This window comes from Orcinus orca, chromosome 10, assembly GCF_937001465.1.
Source record: "Orcinus orca chromosome 10, mOrcOrc1.1, whole genome shotgun sequence".
NCBI lineage: Eukaryota > Metazoa > Chordata > Mammalia > Artiodactyla > Delphinidae > Orcinus > Orcinus orca.
Genome location: NC_064568.1, coordinates 98,178,083 through 98,198,638, shown reverse-complemented (window position 1 = coordinate 98,198,638; position 20,556 = coordinate 98,178,083). Strand labels below are relative to the sequence as shown.

At 41.3% G+C, this 20,556-nt stretch overlaps 1 protein-coding gene across 20 annotated transcripts in view; it reads left to right on the top strand.

Moving 5' to 3' along the window:
• GCNT2 (glucosaminyl (N-acetyl) transferase 2 (I blood group)) overlaps window positions 1-20,556 on the top strand; it is a 148,829-nt gene that overhangs the window by 97,887 nt on the left and 30,386 nt on the right. The window lies entirely within an intron of this gene.

Genomic DNA, 20,556 nt, shown 5'->3' with positions numbered 1-20,556 from the left:
ACTAATGCCATTCATCCTTTGTAACCCTCCTTGGATGTCACCTCCTTCAGAAGCCACGGCTGATAACCCACCTCCCAGATGGTTGGTACGCCAGCTCTGGGTTCTCCTATACACCCTGACACTGCTGCCAGCATTGAATTACAATTACCTGCTAAGTGAAAATTTCCTCTGCCCTTCCTCCGCAGGGTTTGGGTTCCTTAAGGGTGAGAAATATGACATCCATTTTTATCTTCCCCATCACTACCCTGACCCTGCGACCTATCACTGTGCCTGACTTGAAGATACGGGTACAGTGCTAGATGCTCGTGGGTTGGGTCTGGGGAGGGGCTGGATGGTTATGAGAAGATCAGAGGGTGGTGCCCCCTACCTGGGGTGGGTAGGGTGGGGGTCATTTTCGACAGAATTAGAGAAACAGTGGGTAAGTTACTGCTTGAATGTCCAGTTTCATAATAGGCCAACAAATGATACCAGTAAAGATAAAGATATCCAATACCTTGTAGAATTAGCAAGAGTTCCAGTTGAAATATTAAGAGGGCAGAATCCTTCCTTAGAACATCTGGTTCCCAGGTAGCCAACCTGGGAACGGGTTGGCCCATCATGCCCTTCATTCTGATGACCAGAGAAAGCACTGGTACCCTATGTGAACTCCTCCAGTTAGTTTCTGTTTTACCTGCACCTGGTTTGAGATTCTCCCACTACTTGGCACTTACCCAACCCTGCTGTTTGTCCCATTCCTGGCCTACTCTCGGTTCCTGCGGTGGGCTTCTTCTGTTTGAATTTGACCTCGGCTACTGGCTTGGGGCAAAAAAAGTGAGCCGTAAGGAAATGAAAGGTTAAGGAAAGACAACAATAGAAAGAAACTTGAGAAACATTTCTCCAGGTGTAGCTCTCAGCAAATGTAAACACTGAGTTATTTGGAAGGTATGTGTTGACGGAAAGGTTACCAGGGGCTTAAATCTGGGTGGGGCTGGCTCAGCCCCAGGCTTTTTCGAAGTATGTGTTGTGTTCTCTGTACATCAGCCTAAATTTACAGTTCAGTTGCTAGCACCACAAAGGATGCGTTCAGTTACACTGATTTTACCAGAGACCAAGAATTATAACCATTGATGGACTGGTAGAATCATGTTTTAATGAACATCATTAGAACATTCAGGTTTATAATAAAGTTATCTTGGGGGGGGCGGATGATAATCTACACTGGTACTTATTGTGTCGATACGGAGATAAATTCAGATTGAAGGAGAAATTACACAAAACAGACACTTCCTTGGCCTCTTGTCTATTGAACAGAGTTTTCGAATGACCTGACTTTTGTATGGCCAGATAATATTAAATACACATAATAAATTTGGACATGATTTTCAAAATGTTGTATTAGCGATGTGGGCTTGTTTGGGTTCTTTTGCCTCCTTGGTAAGTGCTCTAGGCAATTCTTGGGGCAGTCATTTGGGTGAGGTCATAGGGCAAGGCTTATAATCTACAAGGTATCCTGGCTCTTGGGAACCTAGATGCCATGCTCCTTGTAGAGAAACCATAGGCAGGTTACAGAGTATTTACTTAATTAAACTATACTGAAGCTGGAGCTATTTGAAAGCTCATTTATAATGCCTCTGGACATTGACTGTGCTGTATAATACTTGGATCATCTTCATTGGGGAATCTGTGCCCGAATATTTTTTGCCCCTGCTACCCTGTGAAGGAAATAATCTGGAAATACTGCCCTTAATTAGCTTTTAACCCCTAATCCCTAGAACAACATTATGCAAGACAAGAAAATTTGGATTTTAGTATATGTGCACATTTAATTAAGTACAAATACCGTTGCAATTGGTAAATAACCAATAAGCTGAACTTAGCATGAATTTAATTCTTGCAGAAAGGATTAATGTATTGATAGGTACTGCTTTAGAACTGGCAAGGCCATTTTTCCAGCTTTCATTCCACCTCTAGTTATTTTCTACCAACTGTCTGAAACTAATCTTTTCTAGAAACATCAAGGTTTTAGTTTTTTTTTTTTTTTAACAAAGCATAGTATTGCATTTCAATTACTCTTTTTTTTGGCCACACCATGCAGCATGCGGGATCTTAGTTCCCCAACCAGGGCTTGAACCTGTGCCCCCTGCAGTGGAAGCATGGAGTCCTAACCACTGGACTGCCAGGGAATTCCCTCAATGATTCTTTAAAACAGTAAAATATTAGTTGCATATCAAAATCATAATAGATATATAATCAGTGTCTCCATGATTTCGTTATCATCTGTATCTCTGCTTTCTCTGAACCACAGCAACAGAATCTCCTGATATCCCCCCTGGAGTCCACATGATACTATGAAACGGCTTTGCAACCTGATAAGTGTAGTTTACGTCTTGGCTCCCATTACCTGCTAACTATGTGATACTGGTCTTAGTCTACACCGAGTCTCAGTTTACCCATCTGTGATGATGGAAATAATAAATAGTATTTAGTTTCAGGATAAGTTATCAATATTAAATAAGATAATGTATGTAGTGCAGTGGTTACCAAACAGAGCAGGCTTTAGAATCCACTGCAGGGCCTGTTAAAACACAGATTGCTGGGCCCCAGCCCCAGGGTTTCTGATTCAGCAGGACAGGAGCAGGCCCCAGAATTTGTAGTTCTAACAAGTTATTACCAGGGGATAACCTTGCTAGAAGCCCACCTTGAGAACCGCTGGCACAGACCATCTTTTACAGATTGGCACGTTCACAGATTTGCGGCAAATGCTGGTTCTGTTTATTTCCATCTCCTTAACTGAGAAAAAAGGCAGCCACCAGTAAAAACGAAAGTGAATTTGTATAAGGCAAAGCTTTACAGTGTTGGTTGCTTATGGAGGATACTGTTAAAGTGCTGTGCAGATGACTGATGCCTGGGAAGGACTCGTGTCGAAGAAATATCCGGGGCTTTGGAGTGAGACAAACCTGATGATGAATTTCAGCTCCGCCCTTATTAGCTTTGTGGCCTTGTGTACCCGAACCTTAAGCTCCTCAACTGCACAGTCACATTAAGGTGGCTACTTAGTAAACTTGTTTTGAGAATTGAATGAAAATATTGGGAGTAAAGTGAGAGGTGAAGTGTTTTTCTATTTATTAATATGGTCTAGAATTCCTAAACTAATGAGATTCTCAAGGAAGGTGTTAAATAAAATCCATTTAAATGTCTTTTCATACAAAAGGACGTCTGCACCATGGCTCCACAACCATGTAAAACTAGATGTAAATACACCCAAAGAGGAATAGGAGGAAGTAGAAGAAAATTTAAGCAGTTTAACATGTTGGGATGAGTACTTTTTTTTTATAATTTTGATTTCCCTTAACGCTATTGGTGTAAATTCTGAATACTGAAAAACCTCACTTAGGTTTTACAATAATACTGTGAAGTATGTTCTCACATCCATGAGGAGAGTGTTTCCTTAAAAATGCAAAGGACGAGTGTCTTCAGTACTCTGTTTTTGAGATCACACCACATGAAAGGAACAGGAGTTGGGATTAATAGGATGGTTTTATTTTCTTAAACCTTACCATGTACAGATGTCTGTTTAGAATAAATGTAATTTCTTGGAAAAGGAAATCAACATAGCCAAGACTTGAAAGAAGTTAGAGAGTTTTTTCACAATCATTCTGTACAGGTTTCTGCTGACTCAGCCACATCCTTCCCATTTCAGTGTTCAAACAAACGTTGCCCCTCCTAGCTACTTACACAGGGATCATTTTAAAACTCTGTTATGAAATTTACAAACAGAATGGAGAATGATACAGTAAATCCTGACGTGCCCATCAGCCATTTTCAACAACCATCAACATACTACACATACTAAAAGCAAGAAAACTTAAAATTTATGACATCACTGAGTTGACTCAAATTTTCAGAAATGAGTAACTTCCTTTTTTTCAAAAGAAATGGAAAATGCCAATATTCCAGGCTAAGGCTTTCTATATATCCCATAACAACGATTTGCTGAAAAGTGAAAACCTTTTTAACCCAACTTTTCGGACATATTGTATCAACCATATTGAGTTTTCTTCTTCCTTTTTTATTTTTATTTATTTATTTTGGCCACACCGCACAGCTCGCAGGATCTTAATTCCCTGACCAGGGATTGAACCCAGGCCCTGGCTGTGAACGCTCCGAGCCCTAACCACTGGACTGCCAGGGAACTCCCTCTTCTTCCTTTTTTAAATGGACAAAACTGAATCTATAAGCACAAGTTCTTCAAGCATTAGAGGCAATAATGCTTGTTAAGATGTTCATTTTCTTGGCCTTCCTCTTCCTGCAGGGAACGTGGGAGGAGTGTGTTACTAAGAGTAAGACTTGATTAGTGTGCAGTGTTTAGAGATACCTTTTCCATCTCTTCTAGCGTCTGAATATTCTGCTTCGTCTATATAGGAAAAAAGAAAGACAAATTGATAGTCTTATTATTTTATGAGCCCCCTGTATGTTTGAATTTGGAATTGACTTGAAGATATTTTGCAAATTTCAGCCAAATCTTAATGTATTTCCTGTTACCAGATGTTCTCATGGGCTTCTGTTGGGTTCAGTTGTCTTGTTAATTTTTTATGTATATAATGTAATCTGAGATTGATTCTCTGGTCTTACAGGGCAGCGTGGAGGGAAGAAAATGGACTCTGGCCTTCTGGCCTTGTCAGCTAACAGCTTGTCTGACACAAACTGTTAACCAGCCTTGGCCTCAATTAATTTGGGTTTTAGGACTTAAAGTTTAGAAGGAATTTCTAGCTCCAGCCACTGGACCCTGTAAGAGGGGCCAGTGACCTAGATATTAGATATGCACATGACAAAATTATTTTCTAGGTTCTAGGCTCTGTCCTTAATTAGCTGTTTGACCTTGGGCATGTCACTTAACCTCTCTGGGCCTCAGCTTCCCCCTCTGTAAAATGAGGAATTTGAGCCAGGTAGTGAGAAGGTGCCCACTGAATGTCGTTTTAGTGATAGGTTTTTTTTTTTCTTCTTTTTTTTTTTTAAGTGGATGATTCTGGAAGGAGTAGAAACTCGGAATGCCTACTTCAAAAATAACAAAATGATTTTGTGAAGTGGATGGGTAATTTCATACTAGAGTTGGAAAGGATAATCTCCTCATTTAAGATTAGAGAAACCAAAGCCCAGGAAGGTGAAGTGATTTCTTTGGGTCACATGCTTTAGCAGCTGATCTGGGTCACGAAGGTGGGACTTGTAAGTCATAATACAATAGACTTTATATATTTAGTGCTTCTCACAATTTCTCTCTGAAATACCCTAGGTACTGAAGGAAAAGGGCAGTAACTACATTTTGGTATGTATGTTGTCTAATACTGAATGATGGGTTTTAATGACAGGATTCCATAAAAAGTGTTCAGAATTCATTTTTTAAAAGATAGTGAATATTACTATTTCTCAAATGAAAAATTCTCTGGGTATACTACAAAATAGAATTTTAAAATTTATCCATTTACCATGAAGGAGATCCATTCTATTATACATTGTTGCTAAATCTGAAACAGCCCCCCTTTTTATTTTTAAATTTATAGGCAGTAAAATTCATTCTTTTTGGTGTCCAGTCCCTTGCGTTTCGGCGTTTGCATAGAGTCGTGCATTCGCTACCATGATCAAGAACAATTCCATCACCTCCAAAAATTCCCTGATGGTGCTCCTTGTAATCAACCCCTGCCCCCAATCCAAACCCTTGGCAAATCCTGACCTGTTCTCCATCCCCATGGTTTTGCCTTTTCCAGAATGTGGTAAAAATGGCATCATAGAACATGATGCCTTTGGGGTCTGGAAAAGCAGCTTCTTATTCTTCCTTTCTTTTACTGTAATGACTTCATTTTGCATGTTCCAAGGTGAATATAATGGTTTCTTATAGATCCTCTGGCAGGTATCTGTTGAGTGTTGGTTCCATTTGGCAAACTTTTCTTTTCCCATGTTATATATTGATTTATTATTTTCTGTAAATAATAGAAATAAATAATAAATAAATAGTAGTTTGACCTCTTATTATTTAAAAAAAAAAGTAGGGTCGTTTTTAGTAATATTATTCATTTGGGTGATAAAGTAAATACAGAGAATTCCCTGGTGGTCCAGTGGTTAGGACCCTGTGATCTCACTGCTGAGGGCCTGGGTTCAATCCCTGGCTGGGGAACTAAGATCCCACAAGCTGTACCGTGCAGCCAAAAAAAAAAAAAAAAGAGTAAATACTAGTTATATCATTATGAAGCTTGAATTTGGTATGCTTTTGTTACCTTTGATTTGACAGTATCTGCGATTCAGAATAAACAATGGGAACATCATGAAGTTAATTGGAGAAGGGGGCAAGGAACTGAAGGGGCCAACATTTCTTTGAAGTTTCATGTTTTGTTTTACAAATTTATGTAAATATCACATTCCCACCTCCTCTATAACTTTCTTAAACGTTTCATTGAAATATAATATCATACATACGGAAAACCGCACATATCAGAATCGAAATCACTGAATTTTCAAACTGATCCTCCCCTGAGTAACCAGAACAAAACCCCACGTTACTACAAGTACTCCAGGAACCCCCCTCTGCTCCCTTCCAGAAGTGGCAATCATCTTGACCCTCTCAACCAGGTCTGCTGCTTTTGTGTCGTCCTAGGGCTTCTAACTAGCCTAGTGCTTTTCATCCCAATGGTCAGGTTAAATAGATGCTTCGAGAAGAAATGCTTGGGCTGTAGTGTGACTTCCTGTGTTTCTAAAAACTGCTGGAAACTCCATGGGGTCGGGGGTGGGGGTAGGGGTGGGGTAGGAGACCCACATACATCTGGCACATCCTAGGACACTTGCTCCCATGTTTCTTCTCTTTTTAAAGTTTTTTTTTCTAAAAGATGTTTCTCACATTTGCAGAAGAGTATAAACAGAAGTGCTTCTGCTGCTCTGTATAAAAGATTAGGCTTGTTATAGATAGGCACTTAGTTCCCAGAATTAGCAACCTATATATATATACCCCAGTGCATGCAGCAGCAAGTGGAATTTACCACTGACCTTCAAATCCTTTGGACCTGTCTTGGGTTGTCAACAGGGGTTAAAATTAGACAAGAGTCCTAAGCAATGGTGATTTTTATTTGGCTGCTTTAACATGGAATTGGAAGGAATGTTTTATAACTTGGGAGTGAATTCTTGATTTACATCCAACTGGGTGTAACCTGGCACCTTGTTTTGAAGGTGAGGAAGGGAAGGCACTGCATGCAGGGCAAGATGAAAATTTGTCTAATGGAGTCATTAAGGACCCTTTGCCCAGGCGGGAAACACAGCAGTACAGGGCATGCTGTGTTCTATTGATTCCTATAAGGAACGAACTGGCCATGAAATTGCTTTGCGTAATGTAGTGAGAAGGGCAATCAGTACTGTAGATACTTTTATTTGAAACAGTCACATAAAATCTAGGAAATGCCGCTTGAAATGCATATACCTAATTCAAGCTATGAACAAACACATCTAAACAAATAGATCACAGAGAAAACTTATTACTTGATGTTCACATGATGCAAATAACAAAAGCTTAGGTCCTAAGGAAACAGGTTTTTGGACTGATAAACCTATAAAAGTGGTAAACATGTACATAAGGTATGCCCAAACTCATTTAAGGAAACTCAACCCATACATCTTAATGGTAAAGGCCAGTTGTAAAAGGTTATTTGCAATCTATATTTGGTATAGTTTAGTCAACGAGTTAACAGCTATGTCATAGTCTTAAGGTGACATGGAAGTTATCTGTACAAAAAATGCTTTATGAAATGATGTTTTCTTAATGATGGTTACTTGTAAATGTAAGATTTTGTAGTGTTTTGGGTTTTTTTTTAAACTTTCATTTTTGTTCTTTGTACTTTTATGAGTCATTTGAATCCATTCGAATAAAGTGTTCGATTTTTCACAAATTATAGAATAATATTTTTAAGAAAAAAAAGGTAAAGATTCATAAGGTAAATGCACTGGGATGCTTAACACTATCTAATTTGGGGGAATGGGGAAAAAAAAATTGGTCTCTTCTCTGAACTTTTCTGTATTTTTGAAATCTTCAAAACTTACAAATAAAGTTGCTTTATTGGGTGAAAAGTAAAATCTCTCCTTACCAAGGCATAATGTTTGGTGTTTTAGAAGCTGAAAAGTATTATCCCTATAAAGGGATGCTCAATGAAATAGTCTTTGAAAAGCAGGGATTCTCAACCATGGTATATTACACACTTCGCAACAACTTCATGAGGTGTAGGGACTGTTTTGATCCTTGTTTACAGTTAGGGAAACCCAGGAACAGAGAAGTTAGGTAACCTGTCAGTGGTCCCACAGTTACTAATTGGCCAAGCAGGCACTTGAACCCAGGCGATATAGTTTCAGAGTCTCTCCTTTTAATTACTATATTACATTGCCTCACAAATAAGAATTTACAAAGAACTTCCTTAAGACAAATTTCAGTACATTCAATTGTCAAAGGGTATGCACGTTTTTTAAGCATTTTGGTACAAAGTGTCATACTGCTTTTCCAAAAATTGGTCCAGTTTGTACTCCCCCTGGCAGTTCTGAAACCCCTATTTCCCTACACCCTCTCCACCACTGGGTATTAACATTTTCTAAATCTTTGCCAGTGTGCTACATATAAAATGAGGAGAGGGTCAGGGAATATATAGGAAATCTATGTACCTTCCACTCAGTTTTGCTGTGAACCTAAAGCTCCTCTAAAAAAAAAAAAGAAGTCTATTAAAAATTATTTTTTTAGGAGAAGAGGCTATTTTAGGATTTAAACTTTACTAACTTTAGTTTCTAACAAGTATGAGCTTGTTTTCTTTTTTCTTTGTTTTAAAAACTGAGACATAATTGACATACAACATTAGTTTCAGGTGTACAACATAATAAGATATTTGTACATACTGTGAAATGATCACAATAAGTCTAGTTAATATCTGTCACCACCACCATAGTTACACATTTTTCTTTCCTTATGATGAGAACTTTTAAGATTCTCTCCTAGCAACTTCCAGATATGCAGTACAGTAGTAATAACTACAGTCACCATGCGGTGCATTACAGCCCCATGACTTACTTTGAGTTTGTTTTCTTAGATATTTGCATAAGTCAGGGTAGAAAGAACTACGAGAAAGTGGAAGACCGATTTGGGAATCCCCAAAAGGATGGCAGGACAGCTGGGTGCGTGGATAGTGATGAAGGATGACATGGGCAGTATTGAGAGGTGAGGTGTGGAAACCCAGTGTTTCAGACTACACGTTGACAGGGCCAGGCAGACAACGTGAGCCAGTGAAACACGGTGGGCAGCAGGGCAGCAGGAAAGCTCCAGGCTGGATAAAGTTGTAGTGAATTGTGGGCAAGGGACTCTGACAGTCCAGACTTTCATGGGAAATCTTTTTCTTTTTTTCCCACTGTTCTACCCCCCTTCTAGGGGGGTCAAACCAAACAGGCCTACCAATCAGATGTGGTTTCTGCCCATCTGCCATGTGTAGTCTGGGGACATAATTGCAAAAATCCTTTTGTGCCATGGTCAGCATTTTAGTATCTCCCTGGCGTGAATGTGACCTAGAGCAGTGAACTGCTGGACCCAGCCAGGTTCATGGTTCTGAGGGGCTAGCTGGGGAATTGGTTAGTGACAGTCTGAAGCACAAGAAGAAAGTGGTAGTTTATACACAAGTTTTTGAGGGAAGAGATAACTTTAAACTGGGTCCCGGGAAGCAGAAGCAGCAATGTAAAATGAGAAGTGGAGTGGGGAGTCGGAATTCTAGGAAGAGGTGGAATGGACACCAGCAGAAGGGGTTTGGGATGGTAAGTCTGAATTTGCTTTCGTTTGTCGGAGGGTGAGTGATTGGTGGATAGGCATCTCAAAGTGGCTTGAAGAAGCAGACACAGGGCAGACGGTTCAAAGTGATCCCGCATCCCCCAAATAGGAAGGCAATAGGGTCAACGCTAATTATAGAAGAAGACATTTGCTGGTATTGCCAACAAATCGGGCAGACTGGAGGCAGAGAGACTGGTTTGTAGGCAATTGAAATAGTCTTGGTGAGCGACGATGTCAAGCAGCTGAACTAGGGCAGCGCCCGCAAAGGAAAATGGTACCATGAAAAGCCAGGTGAGGCTTGAAGAACGGCCGGTAGATTGGAAAACAGTTGGGACTCAACTGAAAACGAGTTCGTTGCTAACTGGACTTACGGTGGTGATCATTTTGCAATACATACAAGTATCAAATCATTATATTGTACACCTGAAACTAATATAATATATGGCAATTGTACCTAAATTTAGAAACAAAGAAAAAAGAAACTCTGAGACTAGAACCCAACAGTCTTTATTTTAAGCACTCCAGAAAGCTTTGATATATTCTGAAGTTTGAAAACATGACTTCAAATTCTTTCTTCCTTTCTTCCTCTTCTTCCTCCTTTCCTTCCCCTTTTGCTCAACCATGTCCAGAGTATTTGCTAGTTATCTGGCTGCTTGTCTGAGGATAGATCTATCAAAGACATTATGGTATTTCTGGAATGTCTGATAAAAGTCTAACAGGAGAGTACTTCCCTCCTGTTCATGCCAGAAGTCAGCCCTGCCTGACGCAGCTCCCCCATCAGATACTCTTACCACCTCGGAGTGAATGGTTTGCCAACCAACAGTGGGCAGACGCTACCATGTGAGTTTTTTCTTCCAGGTGCTTTCATGAACCTTGAAATAAAAGGCCCACTCCTTTAAATGTGGCCACTCAGTCTCAAACTTTCATGAGACATCATCATCATGAATTTGCTATTGTCTCATACTTGACTCACAAAACTTCACAGTCTCAAGAAAACAGAATAACTTGAGGAAAGTTACAAAGAAAAAAGGAATGATCAGGGCTCCTTGAACAGTACTAGAGAAATAATGACACAGAATAGTGCATATAAATGAACCCAGTTGCTCTTCATTTCAGTATTTCTTTCTTTTCTACATTGAATTCGCATAATTTTGCACTAAAGACAAGCAAATCAGATGAAAGGAGACTTATTTCGCTTTGGCATATTAAAAAGTACAACGTGTACCCACACAGACCAAACTCTTCAAAACAAAGTACAGAGAGAAGATGCTGAAAGACAAATCATTTATCCAAGTTTATTCTCAGAGAGCTAGAGTTCAGGAACTTGCTCTGCGCCCCTGGAAGCAATACTTTGTAGAAGAGGAATTGTTCTTAAAGTTTGATTTTTTAAAATACTTTTCATTCTCTGTTAATATAATTGTAGGGCAGCCACGGGAGGGGTGGAGTTCTGCGCTCTTCTCAGATCCTCAAGCCATTTTTACCTCCAAACAATGACTGTGGGGTTGCTTCCTAGGCAATACTTTGAGCTCATCACACTCTCCCCGTCATTCAAGATCCGTCTCAAATTCTACCCGTCTACTTTTTTTTTTTTTTTAATATTTATGTATTTGGCTGCGCCGGGTCTTAGTTGCAGCATGCAGGATCTAGTTCCCTGACCAGGGATCAAACCCGGGCCCCCTGCATTGGGAGCACGGAGTCTTAACCACTGGACCACTGGAGAAGTCCCTACCCATCCACTTTTTTATCTACTTTTTTGGTTTTCTTTTTTTTAAATTTTATTTATTTATTTTTGGCTGCGTTGGGTCTTCGTTGCTGTGCACCGACTTTCTCTGGTTGCAGCAAGCAGGGGCTACTCTTCGTTGTGGTGCGCAGGCTTCTCATTGTGGTGGCTTCTCTTGTTGTGGAGCATGGGCTCTAGGCCCATGGGCTTCAGTAGTTGTGGCACGTGAGCTCAGTAGTTGTGGCTCACGGGCTCTAGAGTGCAGGCTCAGTTGTTGTGGTGCACGGGTTTAGTTGCTCCCCGGCATGCGGGATCTTCCTGGACCAGGGCTCGAACCCTAGTGTCCCCTGCATTGGCAGGCGGATTCTTAACCACTGTGCCACCAGGGAAGTCCCTACCCATCTACCTTTTGATGGAGGCTTTTCTAAAGCCTTGTTAAAATGCAGGTCTTCTAGAAATAAAGTCTGCTGTGTCCTATCCCCAGAGTTTCTGATTCATTCTGGATGGGGGCACAAGAATTGGATTTCTGTGCTTCACCACTATTGATCGAAGTTAAAAAAAAAAAATTCCTTTTTTTTTTTTTTTTTTTTTGCGGTACGCGGGGCTCTCACTGTTGTGGCCTCTCCCGTTGCGGAGCACAGGCTCCGGACACGCAGGCTCAGCGGCCATGGCTCACGGGCCCAGCCGCTCTGCGGCATGTGGGATCTACCCCAACCGGGGCACGAACCCGCGTCCCCTGCGTCGGCAGGCGGACTCACAACCACTGCGCCACCAGGGAAGCCCAAAAATTCCTTTTAAATAGCTTTATAATTGTTTTTTTGTTCTTTAAAGCCAGGTAAGACTTGCAGAGCTGCCGATATAGATTGGAATCGGCTGGGGGCTCCCATACTGCACAAAATTTCAACAGTTCTAGCTGGAAGGGATGAACGTGAGTCTTGGGATTCATCACAAAGGTGGAGGATATAACTGAATCACTGTGCTATGCACCTGAAACTAATATAGCACTGTAAATCAACTATACATCAATAAAAGTAAAAAAATTAAAATATCGATACATATAAACCTTTCTGGATATGCTAGCCCAAAATATCAGTATCAGTAAATCAATACCAATAAATATAAACCCTTCTGGATACTCTGGGCTGAAAGCTCCCAGAGCATCTAATTTGTGGCTTTACCCCCAGCATCTCCTGTGGAACACAGGAGGCCCTCAAGGAAACTGTCTGAATGAGTGAATAAATTATCTTGAAACAAAATCGACGAGTAATTTAGCATGTTCACACTCCTGGACAATTCACTTAAATGTTCTAGGCTCTGGTTTGCACAACTTGGCAATGAAGGGACCATATTAAAATATTAAAACATGAAAATTTCTAAAATCCCTTCCAGTGTAAAATGCTACGTTTCTCTTCCTCATTTCATTTTTTCCTTTTACAACCATAGTTAATTTGTTGGCAGTTATCAGAGGTGAACACTGAGAGGTCATGATCTCAGGGACTACAGAATTCTAAAAAAACATCCACAGGAAACGAAAGAGGATCACTTCTTGTAAGTTTCATGTGTTAAAAATCCTAAGTGATTAATGAACCATTGGTAAGCGGAAACAAATGTACCTTTTTATTTCTAAAAATCACCTCAAACCAGGGGCAGTTTTGCTCCCCAGAGGATATTTGGCAATATCTGGAAACATTTTTGGTTGTCACAGCTGGGGGTTCAGGGTGGGGGGCAGCTGTAGATGCCACTGGCATCTCGTGGGTAAAGGCCAGGGATGCTGCTTAAACATCCTGTTGGGTTGGCCAAAGATGTTACGGGAAAACCCGAACGAACTTTTTGGACAACCCAATACGGTGCACAGGACAGTCTCCACGGCAAACAATTATCCAGTCTAAATGCCAGTAGTACCGAGGCTGAGAAACTTGCTTTAGGTTATAGTAAAAAAAAGTAGTCTCTTCCACAGCTACTCCGTCCCCCCCACCCCCCGCCGTGATTTTAATAGAACGATTATACTTGCAACCATTTATTTAGTTAAGCCTGCCAGGCACTGTGCTAAACACAGCACATACATTATCTTATTTAACACTAACAAAACCCTGTGAGGTTTCTTTTAACATCTTTATTGGAGTGTAATTGCTTTACAATGGTGTGTGAGTTTCTGCTGTATAACAAAGTGAATCAGCTATATGCATACATATATCCCCATATCCCCTCCCTCTTGCGTCTCCCTCCCACCCTCCCTATCCCACCCCTCTAGGTGGTCACAAAGCACGGAGCTGATCTCCCTGTGCTATGCGGCTGCTTCCCACTAGCTACCTGTTTTACAGTTGGTAGTGTATATATGTCCATGCCACTCTCTCACTTCGTCCCAGCTTACCCTTCCCACCCTGTGAGGTTTTGAAGATTAGTATTGATACATGATGTCTTAAAGAGATTACCGTAACTGTTAGGTCACACACTGGGATTTGTTGAGTGTTCCCGTCTTGTTGAGTGTTTTATCTCCTCCCTATGCCAGCTGTACCAGACAGGACAGATGTGGAGAACAGATGACTGTTGGCTACCCAGGCAATTGCTGTAGGGCAAACTGAAAAGGGTTGGCCCTTGCTAAGAGGGTAGAAGAAATGCTTTTCCATACATGTCAACTATCTGACTTCAGAGCCTCTGCTGGTAGTCTTTATGCATAAATAATACCATAATGAACACCTTCGTGTACAGATTTTCACATTGAAAAAGTTATTTCCTTAGCTTATTGTGAAACTAGTGGCTTAAAAGGCCAGAGGGAATTGGTGATTATAGTGGCTTCTCCTACTTTTCTAAATTGATTTTCCAGAGTTGTGCCCATTTCCTGCACCACCATGAAGTTGTGAGAAAACCTCTTTCAATACACTGACACCAGCGTTGACTTTTGACATTTAAAACCAAAATTCTTGCTTATTTAACAAGCTAAAAAGTATGCATCTGAGCTTAAACAATAAGCAGGTGCTGGGATTTGTTACCACATATATGTATCCCCAAATGGGGACCACGCTGTGTAAGAACAATAAGGAGAAACTCAAGTCAGTACAAATAAAACTTGCGTTTCAAAGAAACACATTCGTTTATTCAACAAATGCAGTTATTTGTCCAATAAAGGCGAAGCCCTAAGAAAACATTCCTGCTTACTCTGTAAACACTATCTCAAATCTTTTGTTTAAATAAGTCTCTGAAGAGCAAATGAGAGAATTGGATTTTATAGTTTAAAATGGTTTCTCTGATACGATTAGTGTCCTTTTTGCCCCGTCCTAAAAATAAGGCAAAATAGATGCTTCCTAGGATACTTGTGGTTTGAGGTAGACGTCTACCCACATACCCCATAACTACCCTTCTGACAAACAATCATAATTATAAGAGCAACAATACTAACACAATCACCTAGTCCAGTATTTTAAAAATATATAGTATATATATAATATGTATCGTGGGATATAGTAGTATATCCCATTAGTGGATCATTTCAGTAGGGTTTTGTGGTTTTTTTTTTGGCTGCATTGGGTCTTCGGTGCTGCGCGCCGGCTTTCTCTAGTTGCGGCGAGCGGGGGCTACTCTTCGTTGCAGTGCTCGGGCTTCTTATTGCGGTGGCTTCTCTTGTTGTGGAGCACGGGGTCTAGAGAGCAGGCTCAGTAGTTGTGGCACGCAGGCTCAGTAGTTGTGGCGCACGTGCTTAGTTGCTCCGCGGCATGTGGGATCTTCCCAGACCAGGGCTCGAACCCGTGTCCCCTGCGTTGACAGGTGGATTCTTAACCACTGTGCCACCAGGGAAGCCCCATAGTAGATGTTTTTACGGGAGTGAAAGGAGCAACTGGACGTTGGCACAAGTAATGGGATCAGTAGCTTTGGGGTTTCCATGTATGTTTTAACCTAAGACAGATTGAACTGCTTACTGAATAGTGGTCACACTGTATATTCAGGCTGTTCAATCTTTCGCTTGCCATTATCTGCTCAAAATAATAAGCAAGGGATACCTACGAAGTATTCGAATAGAGCTGTCACCAGAGTCTTGCTGAGTGTTTGATCTCTCCCTAAACTAGTTGTGCAAGGCAGGACAGATGTGGAGAATCAATGATTGGTGGCCACCTAGGCAGTTGCTGTAGGGCAAACTGAAATGGGTTGGCCCTTGCTAAGAGGGTAAAATAAATATTTTTCAATACTGAGAAGTAGGACGTTATTATACCTTCAAGTATGGTGGCCTACTGGGAAGCCAAGGTGGTAACCAGGCCTGTCTGGTCCACACACAGCTAAGCGGTCCTCACCATCAGCACCAAAGCCTAAGGCGGTGGCACATCCCTTGCGCGCCACACTCACCATTCCTTTAAGGTTGATCAGTATCTCCGAATGCTGGGCCAAATGCTGTGGAGTCAAAGGCACCGTGACAACTGGCCCTCCACTCAGCTCAGCTTTTCCCAGCAACAGGTGGGCTGATTGTCTTCAAGGAGGTGATCTCGAGGTTCAAATGCATAAGCAGTTGACCCTTGGACAACGCAGAGGTCGGGGGGCAGACTCCCGAAAATCCGAGTATGACTTATAGCTGGCCCTCTGTACCCAAGTTTCCTGTGTGTCTGAGTGTCCTCTGTATCTGAGGTTCCCCTGTATCCAAGGTTACTCTGAATCCAAGGCTCTGCATCCATGGATTCAACCAACCTCCTATTGCAAAAGACTGTAGTACTTACTACTGAAAAGAATCCGCACGTGAATGGACCCTCGCAGTTCAAACCCGTGTTGTTCAGGGTCAGCTGTATTCTCAGCAGAGGGCACTAGGATGTAAGTACCAGCTTCCTTCATAAGAGCAGAATTTGAGTGAGAATAGGAGGATGAGAAGCTACCTGGAAGCTTGATGAAGGCTGAGGGGAGGACTTCCAGGAAAGGAGGAAATGAAGCTGGGTCCTTGGCAGTGTCGACTGTAGCCCAGGCTTGACTGTGCACAGGAATCTTCTGGGGACCTTGTGAAGATGCTGATTCTGGTGCAGGAGGTCTGGGCGGGGCCCGAGATGCTACATTTCTAACAAACTTCCAGGTGATATTGAAGCTCTCAGTCCAAGAACCACATTTCAGAAGCAAGGGTCTATTCCCATTCCTGCCGGATATGGCTGTGCCTCATGGGCTCTTTGCAAAAAAAACAAAAAGCAACAACACAAAAAACCAAAGTAGAATTCAACATTGTCTGTGTTTGTCCCTCTCCCTACTTCTGCTCCTACAAATGTTATTTTTAAAGCACAACATGAATAGTATTTAAACAAACATGTTTGAGATTTATCATCAAATAGAAAGTATGGAAGTTGAGGTTTGTAATTTTATTAGCAGAAGGTTAATAGGTGTTATGCGTGGGGGGTTTTTTGTTTGTTTTTTTTCTTGGCCACGCCATGCAGCTTGTGGGATCTTAGTTCCCGGACCAGGGATTGAACCTGGGCCCTCAGCAGCAGAAGCACAAGAGTCCTAACCACTGGACCACTGGGGAACTCCCTATGTGTTTATTTTAAAGACAACAGTCATTAATTATAAATGTCATGGTCTTATCTCTAGAATAATGGAATGTGTTTCAGAATAAGAGTTTGTGATGATCAATATTAATGAGAATGAAAAGGAAGAAAAATATTTTGTCCTTTTAAAAATGCAATCCTTTAGAAGAGGTTAAGGGACCTTTTGTCATGGCAATGTTTTATTCATACTTTTCTGCTATAGTTATTTAATCAAAATAGACACAAAAATCACATCAGCTAATCTTGCTGACATGAGTCAATATACCAGATTATCTCTTTGCTTTCCAAACTGCCCTCTCCCCACCCCCTAACCTAACCAAGGCGAGTTTTATTCTAAATTCTTTAAAAATGTGTCCTAAGAACAAAATAAAGAAGCTTCTTTTTGGATAGGCAAGCAGTAAAGTAACTTTTAAAGTATTAAATGCAAACTAAAACAATAGGAAGAAATATTGCTTAATAAAGAGTGTTTTTCTTGAGTACTCCACATTTATAAACAAACTTTACAAGTTTGGCAGCAAGAAAAGAATCCTGCCTGATAGAGAGCCCTTAGGGGTGATGACTCATACCATTTTCAGAAAAGGCTGTGCAAAATTTAATTTTAGCTGGGCTGGGAGACCTTAGTACGATACTTGATTTAAATACTCGTATATTATTATGTGACATGAGGGCAAAAGAACAGGGCTTTTTTTCTGTCTGAAAATGCACGTTTTCATGAGTGTTTTTAAAGAGGAAAAAAAAATTTGTAACTAAGTTTTATTGGAGTATGGTTGCTTTACCATGTTGTGTCAGCCTCCACTGCACAACAGAATGTATCAGCCATACGCATACAGATATCCCCTCCCTTCTGGACTTCCCTTCCATTTAGGTTACCACAGTGCACTAGGTGAGTTCCCTGTGCTATACAGCATGTTCCCATCAGTTGTCCATTTTATACATAATAACAACAATGTATGTGTGTCAATCCCAGTCTCCCAATTCCTCCCAAGCCACCCCTTTCCCCCTTGGTATCCATACCTTTGTTCTTAACAAATTTTTTTTTCTTTTTTGGCTGCGTTCAGTCTTCACTGCTGTGCCTGGGCTTTTCTCTAGTTGCAGCGAGCTGGGGCTTCTCTTCGTTGCAGTGTGCGGGCTTCTCACTGCGGTGGCTTCTCTTGTTGCAGAGCATGAGCTCTAGGTGCACGGGCTACAGTTCAGTAGTTGTGGCTCGTGGGCTCCAGAGCGCAGGCTCAGTAGTTGTGGCACACGGGCTTAGTTGCTCTGTGGCATGTGGCATCTTCCTGGACCAGGGCTCGAACCTGTGTCCCCAGCACTGGCAGGCGGATCCTTAACCACTGCGCCACCAGGGAAGTCCTACTGTGTGTGATTAAATGGACCCTTCAATCTCTGTGACCCATCCAAAATTTATTGAGATGGAGGTTATTGGAGATAGCACAGTGTTTTTCAAATTGGGAAATTTTGCATCACCAGGGGACATTCGGCAATATCTGAAGATATTTTTGATTGTCACAACTGGGGGGATATGTATTACTGGCATCAGGTGGGTGGAGTCCAGAGATGCTGCTAAACATCACACAATGCAAAATTCTACAACAAGGAGTTGTCCAGCTTACGTTGTTAATAGTGCCAACATGGAAAAGCTCTGGTTTAGCAGAATGGCAGCCTAATGCCCTCCTCTCCCTTTTAAAGGCTTTTTACAGTTCAAAGGTGAGTTAAATATTAATTGGTAATGCATCAGCAAGTATTGGTCAGCAACTTTTGGTCAAAAGAACAACTGAAAGAAATAGAGAAGATGGGTAGATCAGTGCACACCAGTCTAGGAAAAACTCAAAGCTCAAAACCCATTGCTTGGGCTTCCCTGGTGGCGCAGTGGTTGAGAATCCACCTGGCAATGCAGGGGACACGGGTTCGCGCCCTGGTCCGGGAAGATCCCACATGCCGCACAGCAACTAAGCCTGTGCGCCACAACTACTGAGCCTGTGCTCTAGAGCCCGCGAGCCACAGCTACTGAGCCCACGTGCTGCAGCTGCTGAGCCCGCGTGCCTAGAGCCTGTGTTCCGCAACAAGAGAAGGCACTGCAATGAGAAGCCTGCACACTGCAGTGAAGAGTAGCCCCTGCTCGCTGCAACTAGAGAAAGCCCGTGCACAGCAACGAAGGCCCAACACAGCCAAAAAAAAAAAAAAAAACCATTGCTTGGGGGCTCATCATCTTTACTGCTGGATGATCAGGAATTGTGTCTTGTCACTTACACTATCCCTTACTGCCCAGCACAGTGGTTGGCAACACCAAATGCTCAACAAGAACTTCAGCATATAAAAAAGATATTGTGTTAAAAGATTGCTTGAGTTCCATATGTCTAATATTGCAAACTTCATACAGGAGCGACCCTGGAATCTCTCTCACTTATTAGCACTAAAGACATCGAGTGGCCTGTTTTCTGAGCTTTCACTTTAAGATAAATGTTATCTGGGAAGTCCTAAAATTTTTTGATAATAGCACTATTTACAATAGCCGAGACATGGAAGCAACCTAAATGTTCATTGACAGAGGAATGGAGAAAGAAGACTTGCTTGGTACATATATACAATGGAATATTACTTAGCCATAAAAAAGAATGAAATAATGCCATTTCCAGCAACATGAGTGGAGTTAGAGATTATCATACTAAGTGAAGTAAGTCAGACAGAGAAATACAAATATCATATGATATCACTTATATGTGGAATCTAATTTTAAAAATGATACAAATGAACTTATTTACAAAACAGAAACAGACTCACAGATCTCAAAATTAAACTTATGGTTACCAAAGGGGAAACATGGGGGGAAGTGATAAATTAGGAGACTGGGATTAACATACACACACTACTATATATATTAAATAGATAACTAATAAGGAGCTACTGTATATCACAGGGAATTCTACTCAATATTCTGTAATAACCTATATGGGAAAAGAATCTGAAAAAGAATGGAAATACATATCTGATTCACTTTGCTGTACACTTGAAACTAACACAACATTGTAAATCAACTATACTCCAATAAAATATTTTAAAGTAAATTTATTTTTTTTAATAATATTTATTATTATTATTTATTTATTTTTTGGCTGCATTGGGTCTTCTTTGCTGCACGCGGGCTTTCTCTAGTTGTGGCAAGCAGGGGCTACTCTTCGTTGCCGTGCGCGGGCTTCTCATTGCGGTGGCTTCTCTTGCGGAGCACGGGTTCTAGGTGCACAGGCTTCAGTAGTTGTGGCATGGGGGCTCAGTAGTTGTGGCGCACGAGCTTAGCTGCTCTGTGGAATGTGGGATCTTCCCAGGCCAGGTCTCAAACCCGTGTCTCCTGCATTGGCAGGTGGATTCTTAACCACTGAACCACCAGGGAAGTCCCTTAAAAAGTAAATTTAATTAAAAGGCATTGAGACCAAAAATCTCCAGCTTCTTCATCTGCATTATGTTTTCATGCAATGGCATTTCTTGCAGGCTTGGGCACAAATTATGAAAAAAACCAATGGATTGTT